Source organism: Phascolarctos cinereus, unplaced genomic scaffold (assembly GCF_003287225.1).
Source record: "Phascolarctos cinereus isolate Bilbo 61053 unplaced genomic scaffold, phaCin_HiC Scaffold_4;HRSCAF=312, whole genome shotgun sequence".
NCBI lineage: Eukaryota > Metazoa > Chordata > Mammalia > Diprotodontia > Phascolarctidae > Phascolarctos > Phascolarctos cinereus.
In genome coordinates, this window is record NW_027555847.1 from 712,983,986 (window position 1) to 713,002,954 (window position 18,969).

General features: G+C 41.7%; 1 long non-coding RNA gene across 1 annotated transcript in view; it reads left to right on the plus strand.

Moving 5' to 3' along the window:
- Positions 1 to 6,394: 6,394 nt before the first annotated feature.
- The window catches only part of LOC110215113 (uncharacterized), a 24,785-nt gene continuing 12,210 nt past the window's right edge, over positions 6,395 to 18,969 (plus strand). Inside the window, exon 1 of the long non-coding RNA XR_013485768.1 lies at positions 6,395 to 6,567. This is a non-coding gene — a long non-coding RNA (uncharacterized LOC110215113). The remainder of the gene's footprint in view (positions 6,568 to 18,969) is intronic.

Here is an 18,969-nt window from a genome sequence, read left to right on the forward strand (position 1 = left end):
TCAAATAGTCTCGACTCTAAACAGGAAATTCTCTTTCTCTTTTCCTTCTGTTTGTAATTACCAAATGGAACACCCCCCCCACACACACACAACTTTACATTTCTGTTGATCAAAACAGCTTTAGAACATCTGCTGGCTTTAAAAAAAAACCCAGCAATTTTTTTAAAGAGACATAAATGCTTCCTAAGCCAGAGTAAAGCATCAGATTGGAACCGTACAATTAGACTTTCTGAAGAGAAGGAAAGGGGAATTGGAAGGAAGGTCATTAGTCTCTGTCTTCAGCTTGGATCAGCAGTGGAGGGTACACTATGGACATATTTCATGCTTGCACTGTCTTCCCTGCCCTAGGTCAAGACACCCAGCAGTTGCTTTTAACATCCCAATCTGCTCTCTACTTCCTCCTTCCCACTGCTTGCTTCTGCGTCCCCTTTTCTCACTTCCCCATCTCCCACCCACACGTGTCTGCTTTAAGGTCAGTGTCAATTGTATTCTGGGTAGTTTGCCCTGGGGTCAGATCCCCAAACCCTGAGTAGTTTAGGGAACCCTGGGAAGGTCATCTACCAGACGACAACACCTGCTGACTCCTTCCTTATCCCCACTTGCTCCACATCCAAGATTTTGGGCAGAACTCTGAAGGCTGAGTTACAACCATATATGAAGCGCTGCATAAATCATGAGTGTTTTCTGCATCCTAGCAATAGAAGGAAAAGAATTTAAGAATACCTCAAAGAACCAAACCTAATCAGTCAACACAATGCATTTCCCTCTTTAACTATAAGGCAAAGAGAGGGTAGGAAGAAAATCTTCATTTCAAAGTAAAATTATAATATTTTTGCATCCATTGATGTCCCTGATTGTTCTAGCGATAGTACAGTGAAAGAAGTGGAAGATGTAATTGCTGAGCACCATTATTGGTCTTTGAAAGATTATGAGGTGGGGTGACTAGGTAGCATAGTGAATAGAGCACAGGCCCTGGAGTTGGGAGGACCTGAGTTCAAATCCAGTCTCAGACATTTGACACTTACTAGCTGTGTGACTTTGGGCAAGTCACTTAACCCTGATTGCCTCCAAGAAAGAAAGGAAGATCATGAGGAAGGGGAGGAGCACTGTTATGTTGGTGAAAGGCTGATGCTGTACCAGTTTTCATAAAGGGAATAAAAACAGAACCCATTAACCAGAGGACAGTGAGATGGGTTTTGATTACTGGCAAAATTCTAGATTGTATTAGCCAAGAGATGGTTAGTGAAGGTCTAAAAAACCAATAATGACAAAAGGAAGATCATAATGAGCCAGCACGGCTTCATCAAGACAGGCAATGCCAGGCAAACCTTCCTCCCTTTCCTGAGCAGATTTTGTTGTTGGGCATTTCAGTCATGTCCAACTCTGTGTGACCCCATTTGGGGTTTTCTTGGCAGAGACACTGGGGTACTTTGACATTTTCTTCTCCAGCTCATTTTACAGATGAAGAAACTGAGGGAAACAGAGTTAAGTGACTTGCCCAGGGCCACATAGCTAGTAAGTGGCTGAGGCTGGACTTGAACTCAGGTCTTTCAGACTCCTGGCCCCATGCTCCATCCACTGCACCACCACCTTGATTGCACCTGTATTCTTTAGCATTTTTCTCAGTGAGTTGGATAAAGGCATATACATGGAATGCTTATTAAATTGGTAAACAATAAAACTGGGAAAGATGGCTAATGCACTGAACGAAATAATAAAAAAGATTTTGGCAGGCCAGAACGTTGGTCTGGATTAAATGAGATTCTATTTAATGGGAACAAGTCAGTAATTCAATAAGCATTTATTAAGTGTCTTCTATGTGCCAGGCATTATGCTAAATGCTGGAGATACAAAGAAAGACAAAAAAAAAATAATCCCTGCTCTTAAGGAGCTCACAGTCCATACTTGGCTCATTAGTCTTATATTTGGATTGGAAAAATTAGTTTCACAAGTCAAAACAGTTTGTCTAAAAAAAATTGGGGGATTTTAGTGAATTGTTAGCTCAGAATAAATTAATAGTGTGCTATGACAGGTAAGAAAGCAAATATCATCTTAGTTGTACTCACCAAAGGATCTATGAAGCTGGAGGAGGCAATTCCCACGTTTTTACACATCTTCAATTTTTCACCTCAATAAGCATTTATTAAGCACTTATGATGTGCCTGGCACTGGGATACAAATACAAAAAGAAAGAGTCCCTTCCTTCAAGGAGCTTACAGTCTGATGGGGGAAGACAAGGCACAAAAGGAAGCTAAAGAGGGGTGAAGCTCTAGGGGGTGGCAACTGAGGCCCAGAGTGTTTAAATGACTTGCCCAAGGTCATGTAGCTAGTCTTCGGCAGAGCTGGGTTTCAATCCCAGGTCCTCTGATGCCAGTGCAGAAGGAATCAGGGATAGTTAGCTTGGAGAAGAAAAGACATAGTATTTGAAGGTCTGTGGTATTGTAGACAGATGAGATTTCTTCAGCTTGGTCCTAGAGGGCTAAATCCCTACTGAAGAGAGGGTGGAAGTTGTAAAATGAATATCAATCAATTAATCCACAAGCATTTATTAAGCACCCACTACATACTAAATGACTGGAGGAGAGAATGAGACTGATGACTTTGCCTCACTTAAATCCAATTCACTTGCAAGTCAAGACATCACCTTCCTGATATCAGTCTTCTTTGAGAATGAAGGACAAACAACAACAACCTACAAGCATTTATTAAGCACCTACTATATACCAAGTACTGTGCTAAGTGCTGGGGATAGAAAGAGAAGAAAAGAGAGAGAGAGAGACAATCCTTGTCCTCAAGGAGCTTACAGACTATTGAAAGAGACAGCAAGGACATCTTGTAAGTATATGTGTAGAACATGGACAAACAGAATACAAGATAGTCTAAGGAAGGAGAGCTTGTTCGCCTTTGGTCTTGCCACTGGACTGCGATATTCTGGAGAAGAGAGTGAGGCTGATGACTTTGTGCAGCTCTGCCTCCCTTAAATATCATTCATGCCCAAGTCAAGACATCACAGTCATGACATCACTGGTCCTCCTGAGCATGACAGCAACAATATCAGCCGACTGAAGGCACCAGAAAAGGCTTTATGCAACAGGTGGGAGTAGAGCTGAGTCACGAAGGAAGAGAGGGTTCCTATGGAGCTCAAAGTCTTCCAAGACACTCAGCCTAATCCTCTTTCTACTTCCCAGCCCCACCACCCTTCAGTTTCCCTTTTCCTGGTGCTAGCTGAGCTATGACTAACTGAATTTGAACAAAATGGAAGAGAGTTCTAGAACTCCATGAGCTCTTAACTATAATGGACCCAATGGTTCAGGGAAAGTAATCTAAATGCAAATCCTTTCGATTGGGTTTGCTCCTAGCAGTTATGGTTGTTAGCTTTGGAAATAGACTTGCATCTAAATAGATTAAATCTATTTCCCAGAGGCTCTGAGTGAGAGGGGTGGGACCATGTGAGAACTGAGGGAAGTGGGTGGAGGTGGAGGGAAAAGGGAAGGTGGGTGCAGCTAATGGACCTCAGCAATGTAGTGAGGATTTTTGGCACATTCTATTTGGTATCAAATTACACATGCAATGTGCACCTGGATTCTGGCCCTGCTCTATACTTCAGGTCATTGTAGTGGGAAATGCAGTAGCTTTGTTAAAAGAGGTCTCTGGCCAGGCAATCCAGATGACTGTTGAAATGCCTAGCTGGCACAGATAGTACATATGAAGGCAATGCACAAAAACAGACTCGTAACTGAGGTCTGCCAAGCAGGGGCAAGCACGTATGGGGTGGGGGGAGGGGGGGGTCAAACACATATGGCCAATCACATAAAACAAGTGAGGTATCTGCTGAGTCATGGCAGCCGGTTGCTTGGCTCAATTTTACATATTACATGAGGTCTTTGCACGGTTTGCCTTTGATGCCTGCAGGCAAGTTTAGGTGTATTCACCTAGATCCTAGGGTGTAAATTGTGAATTCATCCAGACCTAAAGATGTAATAAATTGTGCTGAAAATTCATGACCTGTGACATTTTAATATTGTTTAGATCTGAGAAGGGAAATATCTACTGTGTCTATTTCTATTAAAACCACCCCAGTCTTGGGATAACATTTAATGTATCCTGCCTGGGACAAAACATCACCTTCACTGCTTGTATTTAATAAACACAACATTGATAGAGCTTTATTTTATTTTATTTTATTTTATTTTATTTTTTATTTTATTTTATTTTATTTTATTTATTTTTTGCTAGAGTTAGGAGTAAATTGTCAAGTACCGAAGAAAGCAGAAACCTTAAAAATGAGTCTTCAAAACTTGCCTTATTGGACTTCACTCCCCCAGGCCTCTAGGTGACACAATGAGAGACTTGGAGTCAAGGAGACCTGATTTCAAATCTTGATTTAGATACTTATCTGCTGTTATGACCCCGGGCAATTTAACTTCTGTCAGTCAACTAACCTCATCTGTAAAATGGGGATTATAATAGCACCTATTTTAAAGGCTTGTTGAAAGTTTCAAGTAAGATAACAGATTTAAAGTGCTTTGTAAATCATATGCACATATGTGTATATGTGATTTACCATTATGCGCACCATATCTATGAAATACCATATATAGTATAGTATATATGTGTATATGCATATATACAGAGTATAGTATATACAGTATCATATACATACACACAATATGCACACATATATACACAATACACATGTATGCATACACATACATACATGTATACATACACACATATATAGATATCTATGTCATCTACTAGTGGGGCGGCTAGATGGTATAGTGGATAGAATGCCAGAAATCTGCAAGACTTATCTTTATGAGTTCAAATCTGGCCTCAGACACTTATCAGCTGTGTGACCCTGGGCAAGTCACTGAACTCTGTTTGCCTCAGTTTCCTTATCTGTCAAATGAGCTGGAGAAGGAAATGGCAAACCCCTCCAGTATCTTTGCCAAGAAAACCCCAAATGGGGTCAGGAAGAGTTGTATATGACCAACAAGAACATGCTAGCTATTATTTCTTGTGAAAACAGAAGGTTCAGTAAATCGGTAAAGATGGGCCCCCACCCAACAGTCAATCATGTGAGGCCTATGAGTAGACAGACACTTGGATATGCTATTGATGTAGCTATGAATTGCTTTCTTAAGTCGCTTCTTGCAGTGTTATTTGTGCCCAGTGAATCATCAGAAGAGAGTATAGGTTATTCATTTAGGTGAGTCTTGGGAGGGTCTCTGTTAAGTCTTGCATGGATGCCCCAGGAAGATAGTAGACTTCTCTCTTGGTGATTTTAGGTCATTATGCCTGAGTATGGAGTCACCAATCACCACTAGTCTCTCCTTCTTCTTCCTGCCTGGATGGTCTTTCTCCCTATAGTTTCTGTGCCTTTACTTCATCTTTCCTTGGAGGACAAACCTATTTTCTCCTCAGAGCATCTTGCTCCCTCCTTCCTAAGAAGTCTCTAAGCACCCAATTATCCTTTTCTTTACTTCTCCTCTCCTTCACACCCCTCCCCATACCTTCATCCCACTTTCCCTATCCTCATATTGCATTCAGAGAAAGCCTCCGCTGATTGAAGGATAAAGAACATTTGAAGGGGGCAACGAGGTGGCTCAGTGGATAGAGCACCAGCCCAGGAGGACCTGAGTTCAAATCCGGCCTTTGACACATACTAGCTGTGTGACCCTGGGCAAGTCACTTAGCCCCATTGCCTAGCCCCCCCCCCAAAAAAAAAATTGAAGCCTTGAGGAGGCAATGGGTCCAAAAATCAGCACTTTAGTTCTATTTCTTTAGCAATGTTTTTAGTAATATCAAATGCTTTAGACCTCAGAGATCATGTCCTGTTCAAGCTGAAAGTCTCTCTTTGAGGGACTATTTTCATGTTTGTTAACAACTTGCCAGAAACCATTTCCATTTGAAATATGGAGGTCCAGATGGTTGAGATCTGAAACTGAGGAAGCCAGCCAGTTCTAGTTAGGAAAGCATCTAAGTGAAGTGGATTGTTGCCCAGTTGTATTTAATTGAGCCTCATTTAATCGGAATAGAATGAATTCAAGAGGAAAATGTATCTATGCTAGAAAAAAAGATCCATGTAGCAAAATATTGCTAACAATAAATACCTAGGGAGGGTGTCTGCCTTATTATAAAAATAATCCTCCCTCCCCCTACAAAAGAGTCATATGTAGAAAGCTATAGAGTTCTAAAATACAGAACTGTGAAATAGTCATTTCTGTAATTTATGGAGTCATTGAAGTGGGGCGGAATGGGCATTGTTGCAATCAACTGTTGACAGGCAGTTGTTGCAATCAATGGACTCGTCTCATTTCTGGTCAAGCCTGAATACGGGGTCTCAGCATCAACTGGAAATGGTTTTAAGACTTCAGGCTGGGCCAAATGACTCCTAGTTTCTAGTTTCTGTTTTCTCTTTAATTAGACCAAGGTGAATCTATTTGAATAATGGATTACACTGTTCATTTCCTCTGCGTTCCCTTCTGGGATACAAATGAAAGCTATTTGTACTTCATGGAAAAAACCTCAGAGAGAAGGGTGGAATGTTAATTAAAGGGAGGGGTGAGTACTTTCCCCCCAAGCTTTCAAGAAATTGTACTTCTTCCTTGAATGTTACTCCCTCTCCCCCACTACTCGCTAAAACTAGGTCGCCTGTGCCCAGCCTCCTCCGATTTTCTGAATGGGCTGCACTGTCGTTTTTTTTTTTCTTTTTAAGTTTCTGATCTCTTCCTACCATATTCTCTACAGCCAGAATACCTCTATGCTCCCATCGGCTTTCTATTCATTCTTCAGGCCTGGCTCAAATGCTACCTTCTCCTTAAAAATCTTTCATAAACATTCCAACTGGCAGTGGTTTTTTCCCCCCTACCATTGGGTTCCATAGAACTTTTTGGAAAGAATTACAAAATTTCAGAGCTGGGAGGGACTTTGGTGGCCATCCAGTTCACCCTACCCTTGACAAAGAATTCCCTTTATACGGACAAATGGTCTTCCAGTCCTTGATTGAAGACTTCCAATAGCAGGTTGCCTCTTGAAATGATATATTTTTCTATTTCATTATTTTGGCCACCACACGTTACTTTTAAAGTGAACTAAAGCAGTCTCTGTCAAATGTCAATTTAAGGGACTTACTTTGAGACTCTAACTTTCAATAAACATCTGTAATTTACTGCTTCTGCTATGGTGAGTGCACTTGCTAAGAACTAAAATTTATAAATTTTTTTGGAGTGTTTGAACAGGAGAGAAAAACCTATGTGTTGCAGCTTACTGGAAGTCTTCAGTCAAGGAATGTATAGTCACTATCTCCTGAGTATGTGGACCCTTCTCATATACATCTAGGCAGCTAGATGGCACAGTGGCTGGACCTACAGCCAGGAAGTCCTGAGTTCAAACCTAACCTTAGATATTAACTACCTGTGTGACTCTGGGCAAGTCACCTCATCACTACCTGCCTCAGTTTCCTTAATTGCAAAATGAGGATAATAATAGCACCTACTTTCCCGGGTTGTGGTGAGATGTTCATAAAACATTGCAAATCCTAAGGCGCTAGTCAGGTTCCCCACCCTTGTACTATATAAATGCCAGCTATCATTATTAGGACATTTTTCCTAAAATTGAACTTAAATTAATCTCTTTGCAGTTTTTACTTATTGTACCTGGTTGTACCCTCTGGCATCAAATAGAATAAGAATTCCTTGGGATAGTTCATATACTTAAAGAATCATCATGTCTACAACAAGACTTCTTTTCTTCTGGTAAAACTTTTCTAATTTCTTCAGTCAATCATCATACTCCTTAAGTCAAAGCCCTCTTCCGTCCAGGTTGTCCTCTCTTTGATGCTCTCCAGTTATTATTATTATTTATTTATTTTTTTTTTGGTGAGGCAATCAGGGTTAAGTGACTTGCCCAGGGTCACACAGCTAGTAAGTGTCAAGAGTCTGAGTCTGGATTTGAACTCAGGTCCTCCTGACTCCAGGGCATATGCATTGTACCACCTAGCTACTCCCTTTCCATTTACTGATATATTTCTTATGCTGTGTTACCTAGAAATGAACACAATATTACAGATGTGGTATAGTCAGGAGAGAATGAAGTGGAACCATCACCTCCTTAGAAGCCCAAGATCACAATGGCATTTTACTGGCTGATTTCCCTAGTGAATCATATTGGGGGTTAAAGTATATTTAGACCCCAGGTTCTTTGTCAGATGAACCGCCGCTTAGCTATACCTCTCCTATTTTGTACCGAGGACCACAGAAACATGGATTTAGAACTAGAAGACACCTTAAAGGTAATTCAGTCTTCCCCTTATTTTACAGATGAGAAGCCTGAGGCTGAAAGAGATTAACTGACTTACTCAAGGTCACACAGTTAGCAAGCTGCATTGAGATTCAAACTCAGGTCCTTTGACTTTAAATTCAATGCTTTGTTCACAGCATTGTGAAAAATCACAGCTGATTTTTTGAACTCAAGAATAAGACTTTATATTTATGCCTATCAACTTTCATCCTAGATTTGGCTCAATGTTCTACCTTCTCAAAATGGTTTTAGATCTCAACTCTCTTGTGCATTATGTTAGTTATTCCTTCCATCTTCCTGTCATCTACATATTTGATGAGAGTGACATTTAGGCCTTTGTCTAAGGCACTGCTAAAAATATTAATCCACTTATGCAAAACACAGAACCCTTGGGCAGTCGACTGAATACCTCTTCCCCGTGGACATTAAGCTATTCATGAATACTCTTTGGGTCCATCTATTCAATAATTTCTGAATCTATTTCTGTGTATTATCAAGTCTGTTTCTATCCGTCTTTTCCCACAAGAGTATAGATCCTTGATCAAATACTTTGCTAACATTTTGTTAAACGAGATCTACAGAATTCTCTTAAATTCATAGATTTAACAACCCTATCCAAAGATTAGTCTGTCATGGTCTGTTCTTGACCATCTTTCAATTTGTATTATATTTTTTCTATTCCTTACTTATTTCTTCTATATGATACTGCATGCCTTTTAATGATGAGAATGTTCTATATCTCCTCCAGAGTATATGCACACACATACATATATATGTGTGTATATATATATACAAACATACACACACATACATATAATATGCCTAGGTGCTTGATAATTGAATGTTTTGTGACAGAACAAATGAATGATTGATTTCAATAGAAATTCAACGTTGACAGGAATGTTAGAAATTGGCAATACGTAGGTCTGTTTCACCTACCCAAGCATTCCTAGAAATATTTACAGATTTTAGTTCACAGTAAGCTCATTCATCATAGCAGTAATGGTAGAGTACAAATGTTTACTGACATTTAGAGCCCCCAGGTAAGCCTCTTAAATTGACATTTGACAGAGGCTACAACTAGTTTGGCCTTAAATATAAAGTGTGGTAGCCAAAATAATGAAATGGAAAATGTGAAAATTCAAGCCAACTTAATACAGAAATCATGAACTTGATAAACATACAGGAAAAGGAAACTAGCATAGGGCTCCTAATGGGCAGGGAAATTATCCATGAAGACTTGGAAAGCAGTAAGAGAAGTATAAAGGAAAGTAACATTCTCTCCTGCTCATTCTCAGTCACATGTTAGCCTCTGGGAGATGAAGGTCATCCAAATTTCATACACTCATGGAATTTTGTGATTAATTTGCCTTCTCAATAGCTGGGCATGTCACTAGAGAATGGTCATGGATTCAGAGAATCTAAGAGTTGGAAGCGACCCTGAAGCCTAGTATTACACAGGATGCCAGCACTGGCAAGTACCTTAGAATTGTAGAATTCAAGATCATTAGAATGGGAAGGTATTTTAGAGATCATATAGGTCTCAACCACCTCATTTTATTAATGAAAAACTTCGGTAAAGAGAGGTAAAGATTCTTGTCCAAGGTTACAAAGTGAGTTGAGCCAGGACCAGAACTCAGGTGTCTTGACTCCCTGCCCAATTTCCTTTCCCCTATAATAGGGGTGGGGAACCTGCAGCCTTGAGGTCTTAAGGGCCTCACTTGAGGACCTCTGCACTAACCCACGCCATCCTTAGGGTTCAGCTTGTATCCTTATTGGTATACTAATCTTGCCAAAAGATCGTATTAGTATTGCAGTAACCAAAACTGCCTTCCTACATCTCCCTACACACTTGGATTAGGTCTGGTAATAATTAGCTTTTTATTTTAGTAAGACAGCTAGGTGGCCCAGTGGGTAGAGTGCTGGAGTCAGGAAAACTTGAGTTCAAATGTGGTCAGCTGTGTGACCCTGGGCAAGACACTTACCTGTGACTGCCCGAGTTTCTTCATCTGTAAAATGGGGATAATAACAGCCCCTACCTCCTAAGTTGTTGTGAGGATCTGGGGGTATAATATTTGCAAAGATCTTCGCAAATCTTAAAACTCTAGAGATGTCAGCTATTATTGTTTTATATTCCTCAGTGAAATACAAATGTCTTTTTTCACTGGAGAAATTTTTGCAATGAGACTAATGCATGTTCCATCCTGAGATTGCCCCCAGGGGGCTTTGGCGATCTTGAAACAACATTGTTGAACTCATCCCACCTTTCACACGTGTACATCCACCCTCTTCTCTCCAATATGGCCTCACCCTCCTTCAGGACTTTATCACCTCATCACCACCCTGCGTTATTATAATTACCTCCTAACTAGCCACTCTACCTTCCTTGTTTCCCCTCTCCAATCCATTCTTCCCAGGTAGCCACTATAATAAGCTTCCCAAAGCTCAGGTCTGACCATGTCTTGTTGTCTTTTATCTCCAGTGGTTAACATAGTGCCTGGCATACAACAGGCACTTAATAAATGCTTGTTTGTTGATATTATTTGCCTTTCTAATGTCACAATCATTTCTAAATATCTCATACCCCCAGCACTGAAACCTTCTTTGTAACTAAGAAAAAATAGTTTAGCAAAAACAATCAATGAGGGGCAGCGAGGTGGCGCAGTGGATAGAGCACCAGCCCTGAAGTCAGGAGGACCCGAGTTCAAATCCGGCCTCAGACCAAACACTTGACACTTACTAGCTGTGTGACTCTGGGCAAGTCACTTTACCCCAATTGCCTAAAAAGAAAAAAACTGCAACCCCTCCCCCAAACAATCAATGTTTTGACTGTAACTGACACTGTATACAGCATTCTGGTCCTTAGTCCCCCACCTCTCTGCTGAGAGGAGATGAATGAATGGAATAAGCATTTATTAAAGCACCTACTATGTGTCAGGCACTGGGCTAATGTGCTTCACGAATAATACCATGTTCACTTTACACTAGTGTCTCATTTGATCTTCATAACAAGCCTGTAAGGTCGGTGCTGTTATTTTTGTTGTTGTCGAGTTGTTTCAATTGTGTCTGACTCTCTGTGACCCCATTTGGGGTTTTGAGTGGTTTGTCATCTCATTGTACAGATTTGGAAACTGAGGAAAACAAGGTTAAGGGACTTGCTCAAGATCACACAGCTAGTTTCTGAGGCCAGATCCTCAGATTTGATTTGAACCCAGATCCTCCTAACTCCAGGGCTGGTGCTCTATTCACTGTACCACCTAGCTGCCCTAGGTGCTGTTATCTCCATTTACAGTTAAGGAAACTGAGGCGAACAGAGGTCACAGCTAGTAAACTTCTGAGGTGGGATCTGAACTCAGTCATTTCTGATTCCAGGTCTGGCACACTGGGCCACCTAGATAGATATAGTTCATTGTGTTTTCTACAGGATCAAGAATTGAGTTTTTCATTCCCTCCTCTGAAACCGTCACCGTCCCCCTAGTTCTTAAAGGCTATAAAAGAAATTCCTGAACTTGACGTTTTTGACCCTGTGCAATCTGGCTCCAACCTCCCTTCCCCAGCCTTGTTCTCGACACTCCCCCTTCACATGCTCGGGCCAGGCTCCACCACGAGCTTTTCCTCAGTTTTGTTCTGTCCCCTGTGCATTGGCCCAGATCATCGCCTCCTCTGAGAGGTTACTTGAAGAAGGAGACCCTCCTGTGTCCACTTCCTTATTTGTGCTAGTTTTCGTCTCCCTTCTGATTGTTTTTGCTCCATCCTTCCTGGTGTGACATCTCCCTCCCTAAATCTGCTTAGATCACCTTGCTTATGGGCTTTGCTTGTGTCACTCTAAAGTGTAGACTTACGTGACCACATTCCCTTCTCTCCTGCTTTATTAGATTATGAGTTCTTCATGGGTTGGCAACCTCAAGCTTTGTCGGTTTGTTTGTTTGTTTTTTCTGTTTTTATCTTTAGGCCTCAGCAAAGGGCCTTGTGTCTAGCACTCAACCTAACAAATTGTTTTTTCCACTGAATCATGTCCTTAGCCCTTCCTCATTCAATTGGAATTACATTCTTCTGGGTCTCTTTACAGAACGAAATGGATGAAAACACCACCACTAATTTCCACTGCCAGAAACCTGAATTGGATCAGCGGTCCCTAATAATAGCTGCATGACCCTGATTTGGGTTTGGATTCTGGCTTTGCAGGGAGATTTCTGTTTCCAGAGACTCTCAGAACCCATTATTACAAAGGCTTTGCATGGTAAATAATGACCAACTAGAGAAAAAAAAAATTGTTAAATTATTCATTCTCTTTGTGCCTAGCATATTGATTCAATTCACTTACCTTGATGCAACAAGTATTTACTGAACATCCACCCACGTGTGCCCAGCAGGTGGGAGGTACATAAGTAAGAAGCAGGCTGTTCTGGAAAAGCAAGTGAATGATGTCGATGGAGGCTGGGGGTGGGAGAGGGAGACAAAGTGTACATAGGTGGGAGATGAGTGAACCATGTACAAATGATGCAGAATTCAGGCTGAAAAGTATGTTACAGCTTATGAGTGTCTGGGTTCACAAAGCAGAGGAAGGCTAGCCTGATCTTGCTATAGAAGAATGTTGTCTCTGGTAGAAAAGTAGCTTGACGTGCTGTCACCTCACTGATGCTCACTGCTCCCCTTCTTTTCATGGGTTTCCCCGACTTAATCTGCACCGATCTTCAGGCTTTGGACCATCGCTAGGAATGTTTTCTGACTCCTACCCCACCCTTGGGCTTGGTTACATCACAAACACTGACTTGACCCTGCCTAATATTTGGTTTATTTCCGTGGATCGTGGCTTGGATCATGCCTAGAGCTCAGCACAGTTCCTGGTAAATAGTAGGCACTTAATAAATGCTTTTTTTTTTGGACCGACTGGCTCTTTTACAAGGAAGTTTTTTTCACTAGTCCCTTCCTCCCCAGAACATCCTTCTGCCATCCTGGTCCACTTCTGCCCTTAGTGAGTGTCTTTGGGGGCCTCCAGTTTGGGGATGGGCCCAGGCCGATCATGTTTCACTCCCCTACTGGCGATGCTTCTGGCTCTTCAGACCTCACCACTAGGCTCTTAGTACAGATGCCATCTCCTCTGCCCCTTCCCTCCTTTCACCTCTCTTTGATGGGTCGCCTTCCCATTCGCAAGTAGAATGTAAGCTCCCTGAGGTCAGGGACTGGCTTTCTTTTTGCTTGTGTTTGTATTCCCACTTGCTTGTGCACTGGCTAACTGATTGATCCATACTAGATGTTTGTGTAACCTGAGCCCCAAAGCCCATTGGTATGAGACTCTCTCCTCATTGGTGGAGATCAATGCCCTTTGTGTGAGGAACAAGGTGGAGCTGATAGGGGTGGGGTGCTGGTTGGGGGGGAGATGGAGAAGGGATAGAGAGAGGTAAAGGGAGGAGTAGAGAGAGGAAGAGAACGAAGAGAGAGAGACAGAGAGACACAGAAAAGAAATGTCTTCTTTTCAATCTCTTTGGGCTATTCTATCTTCCAGTGTCAAGAAAGAAAACACCTGGGATTCCAACCTCTTTTCAGGGACATGAAGATTCCCATAGATTCTGGGAAGAGGCTGACATGTAGAACTTCAATCATCTCCCTAGCCCCAGCTTACTACACTAGAGACTTCAGGGAATTTCTGCTTGGGTGACATCTGGGACTCTCTCTCTCTCTCTCTCTCTCTCTCTCTCTCTCTCTCTCTCTCTCTCTCTCTCTCTCTCTCTCTCTCTCTCTCTCTCCCCCTCTCTGTCTGTCTGTCTGTCTCTCAGCTCATTTACTTCGTGTATTGTCTAGTGTATTTTGTATTGTCCAGTATACATTCTCATTTGTATACTTTCTTTCATTTCTGATTTGCTATGAACTTAGATAAATGGGTTTCTTCACTACTTGTTCTGTGTCTTTATTACAGAACTGGTATTTGGTGGCAAGGGAGTGAGAAGCTTTGGGGTCCTCCTTTCTCCATTAAAGAACAGCAATCAGAAGTTTAGCTTGAACATAAAAATCACATCCTTTAGACTAATAACATTTAAGACAGCAAGTAGATAGAATTCTAGCCCTCTCTTTGAGGTGCGCAGAGGAGCCTCTTGCCCTAACCTCCTGCTTCCCTTCCTGGCAGGAATTGAAATCTCCCTTAGAGAAAGGTGGGGGAGGGGACATTAGAGATGTTTATTCTTACCACCCTTTGAGCCACACACATGAACCCACTTGATCCGTGTGACCTTGGGCAAATCACTTAACCTTCTAAGGCACCAGGAGACCAAGACCTTTAGTAACAGAAGAGTTTCAGGTCTTTATCAGCAGAGGGATTTTCCACATCAGAAATTCCCCACACAGATAAATCCGCAAGTCTAGATCAAAAACAAACAAACCAAAAAAACCCTCCAGCATTTAGAAACACAGCTCAGCCGCACTCTCACAAATTAAGCATTCTGCCATCACTTACTTCATCAAAAAAAAAGCAAACACACACACGCACACACACACACACACACACACACACACACACACCAAACACAAAATGGATTATGATCATCCTGCCTCAGAATTCCACAGTTGGAGGAGAGCCCAGTGGCCAACTGGTCCAATTTATATCCAAAAAATAAATGACTAAACAAAATTCTCTCTACAGCATCCCAGTGAGTAGTCCTTCAGCCATGATACTTGTCCTGCTAAACTTCAGAGGACTTGGCTACAAGCCTGAAGCAGAGCTACTAAGAGCTACTAAAGAACTTCATGAGATTAGGTTTATGTGGGTGATACACTTCAAAGCAATGCCAGGGGATAATCCACAGCAGAGCCAGAGAACCCAAGAGTCAGAGATCTAAGAGTCCGAAAGGACCTCAGAGGATGTTTGGCCCAACCCACCCATTTTACAGATGAGAAAACTTAGGCCTGTGGAGGGGCAGTGACTCACACAGATGTACATGTCAGAGCTCAAATTCCAGCTGAATTTCCATGTTCTCAGGTTCACTGTCTGAGAAAACAATGACTGCACCCATCTAGGTCATTCTGAACTCTCTGTAACTGGGAGTTCATTTAATCAACTGAGACAAATTTGAATCAACCCAAACCAAAAGTATTTTTTGAAGAATTTGGTATTCAAAAATTCTAGGAATGACTATTACAGTTTATTAAGGAAGCAAGTGTTCTTCAGGAATGGCTATTCAATTACATGTTGTGTCTAGTGCAGAACTAATACTGGCCCATCTTTCCTTTTCATGCATCTATCCTGTTAAAAAATCTTATTATTTTTCCCAACTATGTGTAAAAACAATTTTAACATTCTTTTTTTTTTTTTCAAATTTTGAGTTCCAAATTCTCTCCTCTCCCCTCCTCCTCATCAGTGAGAAGGCAAGTAATTTGACATAGGTTATACCTGTGTAGTCATGCAAAACACATTTCCATGTAAGAAATTCTGTGAAAGAAAACACAGACAAAAATAACCCCAAGAAAAAAGAAGTGAAGATAAAGTATCTTAGATCTGCATTCAGGCTCTACCAGTTCTTCCTCTGGAGATGGACAGCACCTTTCATCATAAGTCCTACAGAATTGTCTTGGATCATTGTATTGCTGAGAATAGCTAAGTTATTCATAATAGATTATCAAACAATATTGCTGTTATGTAGAATGTTCTCCTGGTTCTGCTCATTTCACTTTGTATCAGTTCATGTAAAATTTTCCATGTTTTCCTGAGAGCATCCTGCTCATCATTTCTGTTTTTTTTTCCCACTTAATAATATTTCATTTTTTCCCAATTACATGTAAAGATAGCTTTCAGCATTCGCTTTTATAAGATTGTTTTCTTTCCCCCTCCTTCCCCTCCCCCTTCCCCAAGAGAGCAAGCCCCTTTCCAGACTCTTCCTCTATTCACATTACTTGACAACCTTTCCTTCTCTAAGTTTCATTCTCTCCAAACTTATGACCTATTCCAAAGTCTCAATGAGTTCAATGTTTGACTCACAGTCTCCCTCTTAACCCCAACTTCTGCCTTCATGGTTTTTGTTGCTCAGCCGTTTTCAGTTGTATCTGACTCTTCATGACCCCATTTGGGATTTTTTTGGCAAAGATACTGGAGTGGTTTGTCACTGCCTTCTCCAGCTCATTTTACAGATGAGGAAACTGAGGCAAACAGGGTGACGTGACTTGCCCAGGGCCACACAACTAGTAAGTGTCTAAGGCTGAATTGGAACCTAGGAAGATGAGTTTTCCTGACATAAGGCCTTGTGTGCTGTCCGCTGCACCAAGCTGCCCTCATGCTAGGGGTCTAACAAAATACATTCTGATGCTTCTTAGCTTCCTAGTTTCTCAGTCTGCTCAGCTCCTGTGACCCACTCTCCCATGTGACCTCAACCACACAGAGGGATGGTCTTACCTTTGGTCTATGCCATCACTCACAAGGATTTCACTTCCAGGGTTCAAGGTCTCCGATCACAATCTTTTGTCATGCCATCTTTCCCTATTCTTCATTTTTCTTATACCTGTTGTTCATCAACCCCACTGTGATCTCCAATCCCTCCATCCCTGAGTCCTTTCCCAGGGTATCACCCCAGCTCCGGCTTCACTCTCCTTCCTTCCCAGCCTTGACCCCTTTCTGAATCCCTTGCTCCTTTGTCCAGGCCTCTGCCAAATCCAACCCTGGATGACTCCTATCTTCCACCATCTCTGTTTCAATTCACTGTACTTTTAAACACAGTCAGAAATCATACAATCGTGCCGACTGGATCCATTACAAATGTATGGAGTAATAACCTCAGCTGGGCCCTAAATTCAGCAAAGAAATTATTCTACTCTTCCCTAAAGAGTTCTCTATTGTATTCACCTCTGCAACTATTCCTTCTTTTCTTAAGTCTCCTGTACCCCAACTCTCTACGTTGAGGACATCACCCTTGTACTTAATTGGAAAAATGGAGTCCAGTTGCCACAGGCTCCTTCTTTTTCCCTTCTCAGTTCTCATCCCCTGACATTACCTTCCACCGTCTCCTCCTTCATTCCTGTTTTGGGTGATGACATGGTCCTTCTGCTTGCTAAGCCAATCCCATTTCACATAGCTTTAATGCCACCCCATCTTCTCCGGAAGATTGTCCCTATCATTATTTCCTTTTTCTCTAATCTTCAGTGTCTCCCTACATATTCGTTTCTTCTCTGTGCCTATAAACATGCCCTAATTTCCCCTATCCTAAAAAAAAAAAAACCCACACTAGATTCTTCTATCCCTGCTAAGCATCAACCTAAATTTTTCCAACCTTCCTAGGCTAAACTCATTGAAAAAGCCGTCTATACTTAGCAGATGTGATTCATTCCCTTGCCTATGTTTCCTTCTTTCCTCTGACTCTACCATGGCCTGGGTGCAGGCCCTTAACACCTCATGCCTGGTCTATTGCCATGGCCCAATGGTGGGTCTCCCTGCTACAAGTCCCTCCCCCCCCACTCCATTCCCCACTCAGCTATCATAGTGATTTTTCTAAAACATGGTTCTAACGAGCAGATGCTCTACTCAATACACCCCAGTGGTTCCCTATCACCTCCAAGATCAAATATAAACTCCTCTATTGGGTTTTCAAAGCCCTTCATAACCTGTGTCCACCTGCCCTTATACATTATGTCCTATATTCCCTCATATACCATTTTGTCCCATGATACTGGCTTCCTTGCTGGTCCTGGAACAAGACAATCTACCTCCTGAGTCCAAGCATCTTCACTGGCTGTCCATTTGTCTGTAATGCACTCCCTCCTCATCTCTGCCTCCTGTCTTCCTCCAAGTCCCAGCGAAAATCTGACCTTCTACAGGAAGCCTTTCCCAACTCTCCCCCCCCCCCCAGTGCCTGCCCTATGGATTATTTCCAATTTATCCTGTAAATAGCTTGTTTGTCTATAGTTGTTTGCATGTTGTCTTCCCCAATGAGATTTGGAGCTCCTTGAGAGCAGCAGATTGTCTTTTACTTTTCTTTGTATCCCCAGCATTAATCACAGTGCCTGGCACATAGTAGGTACTTTAAATGCCTAGTTACTGCCTAATAGCTCTAGTAGGGCTTACCAAGATAGAAAAGCTTTAAGTACTGTTCTAGAAACAGACAACATTTCTGTGCCAGCCTAGCTAAGTTATGAGATGCTCCTAACCTGAATATTGGCCTCTAGGTAATTACTTTTTTTTTTGGGGGGGGGAAGATCACTGCAACTCATGAAAACGGTTTACTGTGACATGAAAGTGTTGGGACCTCCATTGGTGGAAGGTGCCCCCACATCATTGAAATCACGAGTCTTTGAAAAATGGAGGTATTGGGATTCTTAGTCTTATATAACAAGTAAGCTTTCTCATCCCATTCTAAAGTCTCTAAATGCTCAAGCCTTCTGGGAATCCTGGTAGTCAGACTGTTCCTTTTAAGACAAATACTGCAGTAAAGATAATTGGAAAGGAAAGAGACGTAATAGAAGAAAGAATGGATGTGGAATGAACAAAAGCCTTTGCTTTGACCAAACTAATATTTGGAGCTTGAATAGTACAGGCTATTGACTCCAGTAAGTTGAGTTCTTAACAACTGGAATGAATGTGAAAGAAAATTAGAAAGTGGGGACACAGCTTTAATGGACTGTGCTTTCTCTGATTAAATTTTTTTTTGAGTGGAGGCAACTCTTTGCTGAAAGCCAAAGGCACTTTTT